The sequence below is a fragment of the Lissotriton vulgaris genome, chromosome 10 (genome assembly GCF_964263255.1).
Source record: "Lissotriton vulgaris chromosome 10, aLisVul1.2, whole genome shotgun sequence".
NCBI lineage: Eukaryota > Metazoa > Chordata > Amphibia > Caudata > Salamandridae > Lissotriton > Lissotriton vulgaris.
Window position 1 is genome coordinate 748,748,957 of NC_141698.1, and position 12,561 is coordinate 748,761,517.

The following is a 12,561-nucleotide window of genomic DNA, read 5'->3' on the forward strand; positions in this document are numbered from 1 at the left end:
CATATACGTACTGAATGGCCCAGCACCGAGACTGAGGGCTGATTGCCCCCTGACCGTCTCTACGACCTCCTTTAAGTATCTGGGTATTATCATCACGCGGGCAGATACAGACTTCTTTGCCAGTAACCTGAAGCCGCCTATAGATCGCCTACGGGCAGATGTCAAGCACTGGGCGGCCCTACCCCTGACTCTCCTGGGAAGGGCAGCGCTATACAAAATGATGGCACTCCCGAGGCTTCTCTATGTCTTGGAAAACACACCACATCTGGTACCACCGGGATATTTCAGGCAGATCGTGGCGCTAGTCACCACGTTGCTTTGGGACACGGGCCCACCTCGTATAGCGTACGACAAACTGGTTAAAAGCTGGTACGAGGGCGGAATAGCACTCCCCAACATCCAGCTGTACTACTGGGCGGCCCAGCTTAAAGTGATAAACTACTGGATCCACACCCCGAGAGAGGACCCGGCCTATCGAGCAGATTGGGCACAACTTGGGGTGGAATGCATATTCTCAGTACTTTATAATAAACAACAACTTAAAAATCTAATCGGTCCAACCAAACACACAGCAACCCTATGGCACGTAGCGCAGGCTCGCCTAGGATGGGCAGGGAAAATCACTAAAATGACACCGTTATGGGACACGAAATCTTTAGGTAATCTCAGGGGATGTAAGGGTTTTGAGCGTTGGGACTCCATAGGTATCTCCACGGTGGGGGACCTATGGGACAAGGATACAGTAATACCGTTTTCACAACTGCAACAGCAGTACCACCTCGGACCCACAGAAACATTCCGTTATGTCCAAATCAGACATGCACTATTGGGTGCAATTCCAGTAAATACTACACTGCCAGAATCCTCCCCGCTAGAAGATAGGCTACTAACAGACTTCATGATCCAAAGCGCGACCTCACTCACATATAAAAAACTGATCAATAATTTGAAGGACCCCACGCTGAAACTCAAAGAACGGTGGGAGGAGGAAATAGGTGGGATGGATGAAAACGAGTGGAATGCGGCGCTGGCCTCCCCGAGAGAGGCAGGAATCTCGAGCAGGTTCAGATTGGTACAACTAAAGATTTTACACCGCATATACTACACCAGGACACTACTCCACAAGATACAGAGAGCGCCACATCCTTTTTGCTTGAGAGGCTGCGGGGAGGAGGGGACATTGTTGCACACCCTATGGGAATGCCCACGCATACGTGAATTCTGGACAAAGATAATGCGCACAATCTCACAGGCTCTTAACACCTCCGTACTGCCGGAACCTCGCAAATGCCTCCTAAACATCTGGGACCCCAATGACCTAGGCCGATTTGAACTGATCTGGGCTACACTGGCCATGGCAGTGGCTAAGCGAGACATAGCACAAAGATGGGGCACACAAGAACTACCCACAGCGAATAGATGGGCTAAAGGTATGGACATCCTGATGATCACAGAGAGGGCAGTCTACACCCTACGCGCGGCGCCGCGCAAATGGAACAGGATATGGCTAGCATGGAATGTGTATAGGGGTGAGATCTGTGACCCGCTGCCAGAAGGAGATGACCTGGACTCGGAAGGGGAGGAGGAGTGAGAGAGTGAAATAGAGGGCCTACAATTCTCGGGATAAACATATAAAAAAGGTAGTGTCTTGACTAGTCGATGTAACAGTGCAGGCACTAAGGAAATGGCTGCTAGGAGAGGCGATTGGGAAAGTATTGGCAATGATGACACCGGTTGGGGGGGGGGAATGTTTATTTTCTATGTACTGTTAAAGAAATGTTCTTACTGACTAACAGGGAGAAGGTAATGTTTAACCGACGTACTACATATGACTACAGTATGCGACAATGTACTTAAGAATGTCAACAGACACGTTACAATATGAGACCGTGAAATTGTGAATGTAATTCTGATATGTGACTAATACCCCTTCCTGTCAATAAAGTTTTAAAAAAAAAAAAAAAAGACAGCTGTGATAGAGAGCATCCTACTTAAAAAAGACAGCTGTGATAGAGAGCATCCTATCACCCGATCTGCCGGGAACTTCAAGATGGTGTCCAGTTGAGCGGTCTAGTCTGCAGCGAAAAAAAGGAGCAGGGGCCCGGGTCGAAGCTAAAAGAGAGCCGTTGGCTCAGTTGTGGGCCGCCGGGTGATTAGAGATCCGGAGGAGGCGAGGCTGCAACAGACGGCTGGAGGAGAGAAGACGAAGCTACGCAGGACAGAGCATTGGACGACGGAACACATGGAACCGGAGTGGAGAGTCCAGGCGCTGGAGACACGGAGGAGGCGAAGCAGAGCGGCAGAGCTGACCCAGGGGAGGTTTCCCCAACACCCACCGCGCTCGTATCCGGCTGTCCCTCCAAGCAACATGACACTGCGATTCCCATTGCTACGGTGACCCGGGACCCTAGCCCCAGGCAAGTAACGTGGGGAGAACGGTGGAGGAGGAGGTTGGAGGGCACAGGACTGTTGGGCTTGTGGCATAAATAGAGTGGTGCACGCTGGATGCGGAACACGGTTTCCTTTCCCTTCCCCATTCCTCACTACCCTGACCCTTCCTCCTTAATAAAGATATCACGAGTCTCGGTGACCCCAAGTTCTTGGTGACAGGTGCACGCATAGAGCTTTAAGAATATATACAGTTCGTGACGGTAGTGTTCTTCTGTTTGCCTTTTGGTAGACGTCGGTACTAGTGTCCTACAGGGAAGAGTGACCGAGAGAAAGAGAGAGACGGAGGACTGTTTTCTCGAAACTCCAAAGACCGCGCCCTGCACACTTTGTTATCTACTGCCAAGTATTTTGAAACTGTTCAACAATTTGACGCTTGAATAAAACGCTTATTGTGCTATTGTCAATGACTGTTTTGATACTTACGATACAGTTACTTAAGGACGAATTGTAAAAACGCTTACAACAGCATATTAACTTGCTCTCTCTTGCAAACAGGAAAGCGGTTTGCTGTACTAAAGTGGGAGCAGTGACGCTCCCACCCTACCATAGCAAACAGCAGTGTCCCAGGGGTAGGTACCCCGGGACACTGCAGAAGCCGGCCCTGGGAGGTCTCGGACCCCAGGGCCATCAAGAGCTCCAGGAGGGAGGCCGCGCGACCCCCTCCCAACATTAAAAGGCCCCGAAAGTTGGTGGTCCCCGCGGCTGGGGGGTCCGTGCCGTCACGGACCCCCCAATTTTAAATATTACTGCCCCAGGAAGGTGGCGGTCCCTGGAGCATGTGGGGGGGCTTGACCCCCGCATACTTCAAAATAAAACCCAGAGGGTGGCGTTCGGGGGATCTTTCAACCCCCCATTATAGAAGAAATTGCCCCCGAGATTTCTCACCTCCCCCAGGTAGCTAATTAAGAATAAAACGGACTTCTAGTTTTTTTACTTTTCCACCGCATACTAGTAGGATTCGCGTACCCTGCGGTTTTAAAAACATTTTTAAACATTTTTTTGGGGGCCTGAAGATCCATGTGCGACCCCCTCAGCAGGCCTAGAGGGTCAACATTTTGCGCACAGACTGGATCGCAAGCACCCAGGTGCGCTAGAGTCTTATAAAAGCAGTGCACCACGTGACTGTGGTGATGAACTACTATACCCAAAATGCATAGTGCGAGTAAAGTAAATAGTAGGTAGCAATTCCCTTTTTGCGCACATGCATGATTTTAAACTGGGATTATTTTTCAACAGTCACGAAAGTGCAAAAATTACCGCTGCTCTTTTCTTGATGCATTTGACTCTGAAGAGGCCATATGTGACCGCAAGATCATGACAGGGTGTCCCAGTGTCTGAACCCCTTCCACACGCCAACCTGTTTCCTCAGTGGCAGTCCTCAGTGGGTTGGGAGGCACGAGTGGATCAGTCTCCTCATTTAACATTTCCAAGAAGCATCAGATGCATTCCCCAGTTACCGGAGCTAATGGCCCTTCAGGGTGGTCTCACACAAATGGGCACGGGGTAGCCCATCAACACCTTCCTTGGATAACAAACAGGTGAGACCCAATGCAGCAACAATTGGCTTTATTTCACAATCACAGCGCCTGCTCCATACGTCTAACGTTTCGGCGTCATGCCTTGCTCCCAGACTGGATCGCAAGCGCCCAGGTGCGCTAGACTCTTATTAAAGCGGTGTACCATGTGACTGTATATGTATATATATATATATATATATATATATATATATATATTCACTGAAAAAACCATAGGTTATAGACAATGCCCTTACAACCAATAGACCCTGCCCCTCATAGTTCACAGACTGGGACCAACTCTGGCTTCCCCCAAGCTGTCAGCACTTCCTCTCCCTCTCCGGCCTGGCCCGCCCCAAGACCACGGAGACCAGACTTGCCTCCAGAAGCTAACAGGCTAACGGTGGTGTTAGCAGGCGCCCCCCAACTACAAAGAGGAGAAAATTAAGATTTCCAATCCCTGAAGAAAAAGGTCATCAAATGGCTGAATTGGAATCGACCCCTACCACCACATTTTAACAATGAGATTATTATGGTCAGAAGGGTCCCCTGGCTAGGGAAGACTAGAAAAACAATAATAGGGGACTGTATTTTGGTAACCTTCAAAGACCCGGGGACTGTTTTGCATATCTGTGAAGGGGTGAATCGTTCATTGGATTCTACTATCCAGACCCTGCCAGTATCCTTTTTCTTTCCTCCTATTCGCATGCACTATGATCCACCGCATGAAGAATGGACAAGGGTGGAACGTAGACGCAGACACAAAGCTTATGCACAACGCCCAAATTTTCAATTGCCTGACACACCCTATTTTCATTTTAACCGCTTTAACTGCTTGAATGGTCTGGATGGGGTCGACTGACTGTTCACTTACAACCCAGTGACTCTGGACAATGGCTCCTGCAGACTTTCTGAGCCATCCGCCCCCACTGTTTGCAATGCTCCTGAACTACTGACTGATCCAGTGTCTGAAACCGTCTCCTCCCATCTCTCTGGCACGGCAACTGACACCCCTGAACACTTGAGACTAATCTGGTGGAATGTTGCCGGATTGGCTAACAAACTGGCCGATCCCGACTGGGCAAACTACATTGAGACTGGAGACGTTTGTATGTTCCAGGAAACCTGGGCTAGAGAAGACTATGGGCACCAAGGCTATCCGTCATTTTTTATTCCAGCAAGGTGGGAGGGTAAAGGCCGCCCGTCAGGGGGGCTCACGACCTGGGTTGCATCTCACCTAGGCTGTGAGGCAACACGGTTACCGGTCACCTCTGATGATATTCTTGTGGTCTCATTATCCTGGCCAAACCAAGCTAAACTTGTGTTAATTAACATCTATTCCAGGCCAGTGGGAATTGCCAAGGAATCACCGACCATAGATGAACTCACGAACTATCTATCTGAGCTACCGAGTGACTCATTCTACGTGGTGGGAGGGGATTTTAATTCTCACTTTGAGCCACTGCCAGGTCTTCTAGAGGGGTTCTCAATGGAAGAAGAGGCTAGATGGGCAGTGCCCTCGGTAGAAGCTCCCCCCCGAAGGCATGGACCCCACTTGCATTACAAATCACAGCCCTCACCCTAAAGTTCGGAATCAGAGCCTGTAATGGGCGAATGAGATCTGACATACCCAGCAGAACCACCTATAATAGAGTGGGAAGAGAGTCTCGCTTGGATTATGTCCTGGCCCAAATAGTGAAGTGGCCAACAATCCGGGACTTTAGGGTAACGGAAAGGGCAGATAGTGACCATAATGCACTCGAGCTCGACCTTGTCCACCCTGGTCTCCAGACTCCCACGACCGCTTTGGAAGGAAACAAACCTGTGCTTCTCCTGGAAAATAGCAGGAGAAGAATCAGGTGGGAGCATCTGGTTACAAGTAAGAAGAAACTTCCCATGCTCTATGATGGGATAATTCCCATCTTGGAAACAGTGGGGAACTTGGATACCAAGGTGAACAATAAAGACTCCCAGGCTAAATTATATAAGGCTCATGAGGACCTCATAAAAGCTGCGGCCCCTAACCTCTTTAGTAGCACACGGAAACCAAGTAGGGGGCGGCAATGCAAATCAACATGGTACAACTCAGCATGTAGAAGGGCAAAAGGGGAACTCCTTAGATCTATCAAGGAGGGTCTAGGGGGGGACAACCTAAGAGAAAGCAGGCGGGCCTATAAGAAACTCGTTGCACACGCTAAGGCCGAATGGGAGGAAAACCAGTGGGAAGAACTTACCAAGGCTCTAGCGACCAAAGACCACCGCCTGTTTTGGAGGATAGTGAGTGGGGGGTCGGGAAATCTCCAATCGGCAATTGAGCCAAACATCGCTCCAGGGGTGTGGCGGGCACATTTCCAGTCCCTATACAGCTCTGAGCCGGGAGAATGTATCGCTGATACCGGGGTTGGTTGGCCAGATTATGAAGGGGATCCAATAACACTGGGTGAGGTCACTGCTGCCATAGCAGGACTTGCCTCGGGAAAGGCGCCGGGACTGGATGGCCTACCCGGGGACCTGTTTAAACAGGAGCCCATTGTCTGGGCCCCCTACCTTACCGCTCTCTTCAACAGAGTTCTTAGCGGCATGGAAATCCCTAGTACTTGGCTGGGGGCGGAGGTGGTGCCCATTTTCAAAAAGGGCTTGCCCCTCCTCCCAGCCAACTACAGACCCATCAGTTTAATTGATGTAGCACAGAAACTGTTTGGCAAGGTCTTGCTGAATCGGCTCCAGGACTGGGTGGAAGAGGTGGGTGTCCTTAGTCCCTATCAGGCGGGATTTAGGAAGGGAGTTTCCACAGTGGACCAGGTTTTTAGACTGAACATCATCTATTGGAGGGCAGCAATATTCGAGGGCGGTAGTCTCTACACAATTTTTGTGGACTTACAGGCCGCCTTCGATCTGGTGCCCAGGGGGAAACTTTGGAGCGTCCTGGCAGAGATGGGCGTTCCTCCGGACATCCTATTAATCTTACAGAGGCTACACCACAATAATTATGCTCGAGTGAGGTGTGGGAGGTCCGGGGAACTTACTGAAAGATTCCCCGTTGACCGAGGGGTAAGACAGGGTTGTGTGTTGGCATCGACCCTGTTTTGCCTCTTCGTTAACGGGGTAATCGCCCACCTGAATGCCATTGACTACACCGACGCCCCTAAATTGAATGGCAGCAGGGTGCCTGCAATTATGTTTGCGGATGACACCCTGCTGCTATCCAAAACCCCTATGGGGATACAGAGGATCCTCGATTCATTTGTGGCCTTCTGCACTGACAGGGGGTTAGAAATTAACGCGGCCAAAACCAAGTTCATGGTTTTGAATCCGAGCCAAAAACTGCGGCCGAACTCGTTATTGGGAGCAGCACGGCTCGAGAGAGTCGCCACCTTTGAATACCTCGGTGTGACCCTTAATGAAACCATGTCTTGGGGATCCCATCAGAGCAGGGCGAACCTCAAATTGACACAAACTACCGGGGGCATCGCCCGGATGATGACTGGCTCCTCATACCGTCCGCTGGGGTCGCTCATCCAGATATACAAGGTCCAGGCCAGGGGAGCGACCATGTACGGGGCGGAACTGTGGGGACACACACCTTGCCGTAGTCTGTCACTAACGGAGAATAAGTTCATCAGACAGATAGCCGCGCTTCCGCCCAGTACCCCGCTCCTCCCCTTGAGGCTTGATCTGGGTCTACGACCAATAGCCGACGAAATAGGTTTGAGACCCATAGCCTTCTGGCGTAGGCTGTGGAGTAGTAACGATCTTGCAGCCTATAGGGCGGAATTGGTGGAACTATTGACCCACCCAAAAGCGCTCCGGATCCCCTGGATTAAACACATCCAATGTATTTGTATGGAAATAGGGCTCCCGGATTTATGGACTGATCCTGCCAGTGCCGCACTAAACATCTCCAAAAGGTCCCTGGCTAATGTATACCATGAACAAAAACTAGCTAGGGCCCTAGATGGCCAGGCTGAAGGGTCATTATCCTCTGTATTTTTACAAAGTAAGGATTTATATAGGTTTGAGGGGGTTTTGGATGCTATTTTCCCTGTGCTTGCCAGAAAGCTGTTTCTCCAATGGAGATACGGCACATTGCCCTTTCGGTCCTTTACCAGCTCCTGGTCATCACCTCCCACCACAAATCAGTGTCCGGCCTGTGACGCCACGGAGGAAACTGACTTACACGTGGCCCTCTTTTGCCCAGCCTATAGGGTTGCGAGGAAATATTGGCTTCTCCCATTGATTAGAAACATGGGCTGTAGGGAATATGCCCCAATGTACAGGATTTTAAAATCTGATGTCTCAGGCCCAACTGTGTTTGCACTGACAACATTTTTTACTAATGTCTGGCACACCCGTAATTGCATTTTAAAGGTGCTGGTTTCCTCCTAATTTTAAGATGCATAGTTTTTAAAGTATTTTTAGCATATGCAATTCCAATGTTTTATATTGTTTAATGTATTGATCTGTTGTGATTGTATATGTGTATTGTTTATCTTTTATGGCCAATAGCCGAAATAAAGATTGGAAATATATATATATATATATTCACTGAAAAAACCATAGGTTATAGACCATATATAGTTAGGAATTAGCATTTACAAAACCTTGAAAATTCAATTAAAAAACCATAGGTTATAGACCATATATAGTTAGGGATTAGCATTTACAAAACCTTATTTTACTCACACAAAACCATTGAAATTCGCATATATAGTTAGTTGCACTAACTATATATCGCGCACCCGCAATCCACTGCTGATGATGTCACATATTACATCATTCATGACATGGTCAGTGACATCACTGATTACATCACTGTTGACATCATCCAGTGACTATGTTTCTGTAAAGTTAAAATATGTCTTACATATTGAAGAATGAGTGGATGTATAAGTGTCTGGATGAAGGATTTAGTAGGTGCATGACTGACTGTATGAGAGAGTGATTAAATGTGTCTCACTGAGTGCATGGGTTAGTGACTAAACTGTCTTAATTTTTGTATCATTATATCTGTTGTTCTGTAAACTGCTGGATGTGTTGATCGGTAGCTATATTAGTAACTATATGGGTTATTGATTGGTTGCCCAAGTATTTGTATGGGAGACTGAGTGTGTGTGTGTGGGTGTCTGGGAGATGTGTGACTCTGTGCATAGATGTGTGAACAGTTGATTCACTAGATGTATGGGTTCAAAACTGCATGTGGAAACAGCTCTATGGGTAGTTGACTGTGCATGAGTGTATTGGTGAGTGATTGGTTTCTCAGTGCTACATGTCAAAGTAAGTAAATATGTAAAACACAGTACATGCGAGAGTTGACATATATAAATTACTGTATATAAGAGCTAGTGAATGTGTGAGTGGCTGCATGGATCATTGAAAACTTGTATCAGTGATTTTATAAGAGAGTAAATATGTGTTAAAATATGTTTGAATAAGTAAGGTGTGTATAACTGTATAGTTGAGGAAATGGAGGTGTGATTGATTCTTTGCATGACTTTCTAAGTGTATGAGTAACTCCATGGATGAGTGACAATCTGTTAGTGTCTGTTTTCACCGAGTGTATCTAAGGTTATATCAGAGTCTGTAGAGGTTCATCGTATTAACACATGAATGATGTCATCTGTGATGTTGTCAGTGATGTCATTTGAGTTGTCATCAGTGATGTCATCAGTGATGTCACTGACCATGTCATGAATGATGTAATATGTGACATCATCAGCAGTGGATTGCGGGTGCGCGATATATAGTTAGTGCAACTAACTATATATGCGAATTTCAATGGTTGTGTGAGTAAAATAAGGTTTTGTAAATGCTAATCCCTAACTATATATGGTCTATACCGTATGGTTTTTTAATTGAATTTTCAAGGTTTTGTAAATGCTAATTCCTAACTATATATGGTCTATAACCTATGGTTTTTTCAGTGAATTTCAATGGTTTTTTAATAGCAAATATCAAAAGCTGTAAAATGTATTCTTCTTTTAAAGGAAAAATATATTTTATATGTTTTTAATATAATTTTTTTATGCATCTGCCAAACCCTGACCTCTTAATAGTGCACTGTGGTGGAAATGATTTGGGCACTATGACTGGGGTTGGTCTGGAAATGCTTTTAAAGAACACCTTTCATCAATTGATGACACTTTTTCCCCAAACTGCCTTGGTATATTCCAATATATGCCAAAGACAGAAATGGAAGTGGTCCAACCAATTTTTTCCACAATTTGAGAAAGCACGGAAACATGTGAATAAATCTGTTTCTGCTTACATGAGAGACTATGGAATGGGTTTAATATACAACAATAACTTGCGTTACAACATTCAAGACATCTACAGAAGAGATGGTGTGCACTTCTCCGATGAAGGGAATAGAATATTCGTCCTTTATTTAAAACTGTGCATTGGAACCTACTTGTAGGTACCTAAATTAGCCACAGAACCCAATAGCTCTTTTCAGAGCTACCCTACCTCTGATCATTCAGAACGTTTTATCTTTTTCTAACTTCTTTTTTTTTTTTTACCAAAGTACGCTCCCCGGTTCGCTTACCGGTGCGCGTACCGGGCGCTCCCCCAGCGAAATTTTCCAATTTTTATTTTTGCATATATCCGCGTCCTAAATCCCCCTCATAAAACCTAGAGGGTCACAAAGTGTCTACCGTGCCCCCTTCTACCCATTCCGAACATTGTTTGTCCTCCATCTTGTGTCTCAATTCTACCGATACACAAAATGGAGGACTCCCGTAACGCTGCCGGTTCGCGTACCGGGGAGCGAACCGGTAAGCGCTCGATAAAAAAAGGTGGGAAAGTAATTTACAGAAAAACCACTACAGACACTTTAATCAAATATAGAATAGGCCCTACTACATAGCAGTCCCTAACATTTACCCAAATTTGATGGAATTCCATCGAGAAAATTATGCTGTAAGCCTGACTAAATATCCTGAGGTAAATTACCTAACAAAAACACTTATGAAGTGTTAGAATTGACAACCAATTAAAATGCTACTTTCAATATCTTCTATTATTTCATGACATTTGATTGGTTATGTACCTGAATATATATAAAGAGAGAGAAACACAGCCATTTTGACTACTACTTCCTGAAGTACATATCAAGTGCATTTCAACTGAGAACGTAAACTTCTTTTTGAAAGGTAAGATGTTATTTTAAAAACAAGTATGTTCTGCACTTTAAGTTAATTAGGAAAACATTTTCTGATAGTTATATACTATCCCTCAGTAATAGTTATAGAATAAGATAGACTTCTCTGTTTTAGTTATGGATGGAGTTAGGCTTGTCTTGTATAATTAAGAATTTACTTAGGCTTTATCACATACATTTTTTTATATTTCTACTTCCAGTCTGATACCATACACTGCCCAAAGATAAAATCACTGTTTAAAAAACCAAACTACCTGTCTGTATTTAAACCCAATAGTGCCCTATCTGTACTGATATATTTTTTTTTAATTCAATTTACAGCACAAAAAATGGAAGGAGAGCAAAAAATACCATCGAAATTGTTCTGGAAAGCAACAAAGATACAGAAATTGAACCCAATGACTGAATTCTTTGATGAATCACGGGACTTTGAACTTCTGCAATGTGTACAATCAGTAGATTACCTGATTGAAAATGAGAACATTTCTGACAATCAATTATTAGAAGTTCTTTTAAATTTTGAAAACGAATCAGAGAAATAAATTTATATTTAATAATTCAAAAATTGTTTGAGACATTATTCATTTTTATATGTATTTTTTAAACTAGTTCCAAATTGATTATAATGTAAAATCAGACTTTAAATATACTGTGCAACTTTTTTGTGTTACAAAGTAAGTTTGCTCCTAGTTACTTCCTTTCTCCCACTATATTATCTCCAATGTGTATTTAACATCTCTTTATCATCCTCTGCCTCCATGGTGTTTCTGCTTTCCTGACAGACTACGTTATGAATTCCATATACCACAATAACTTCTGAAACCACATGCAAGATATCTACAAAGGAAACGGTGTATTTTTATTTTTAGACTCTGCATTGGTACCTACATGTTGGTACTTAAATAAAAAAAAATACAACAAAAAGAACAATCAATACATACATTATTTGAACATTCTTTCATTCTATTTTCCCTATATTACGCTCCCCGGACCGCTTCCCGGTGCGCGTACCGAGCGCTCCCCCCGCTGGGCCCTTTTAAAGCCCCCTCATCAAACCTAGGGGGTCAGGGAGGATGTACTCTGCCCCCTTATGCTCATTTACCCCTTTGTTTTTGCCACATCTTGTGTTTCGATCCTACCGAGACACAAGATGGCGGCCGCTCCAGACTGTTTAGAATGTTCACAGACACCGGGGAGCCAATCCGCTTCTCCTAGCGAAGTTCCGTTACGCGTCAGGTACGCAAACCGGGGCGCTAACTGGGACGCTGTCACAGATATATCTGTTTTTTAAAATGTTAATTTCTCAAAATCCATTGGAGCACATATTTTAAGACATAGCAAAGGCACGTCGGGCAAACCATATCTACAATTTTGCCAAGTTTCGTGTAAATCCATTCAGCCGTTCAAACTAAAAGTGATTCCAACCGCCCTATGGAA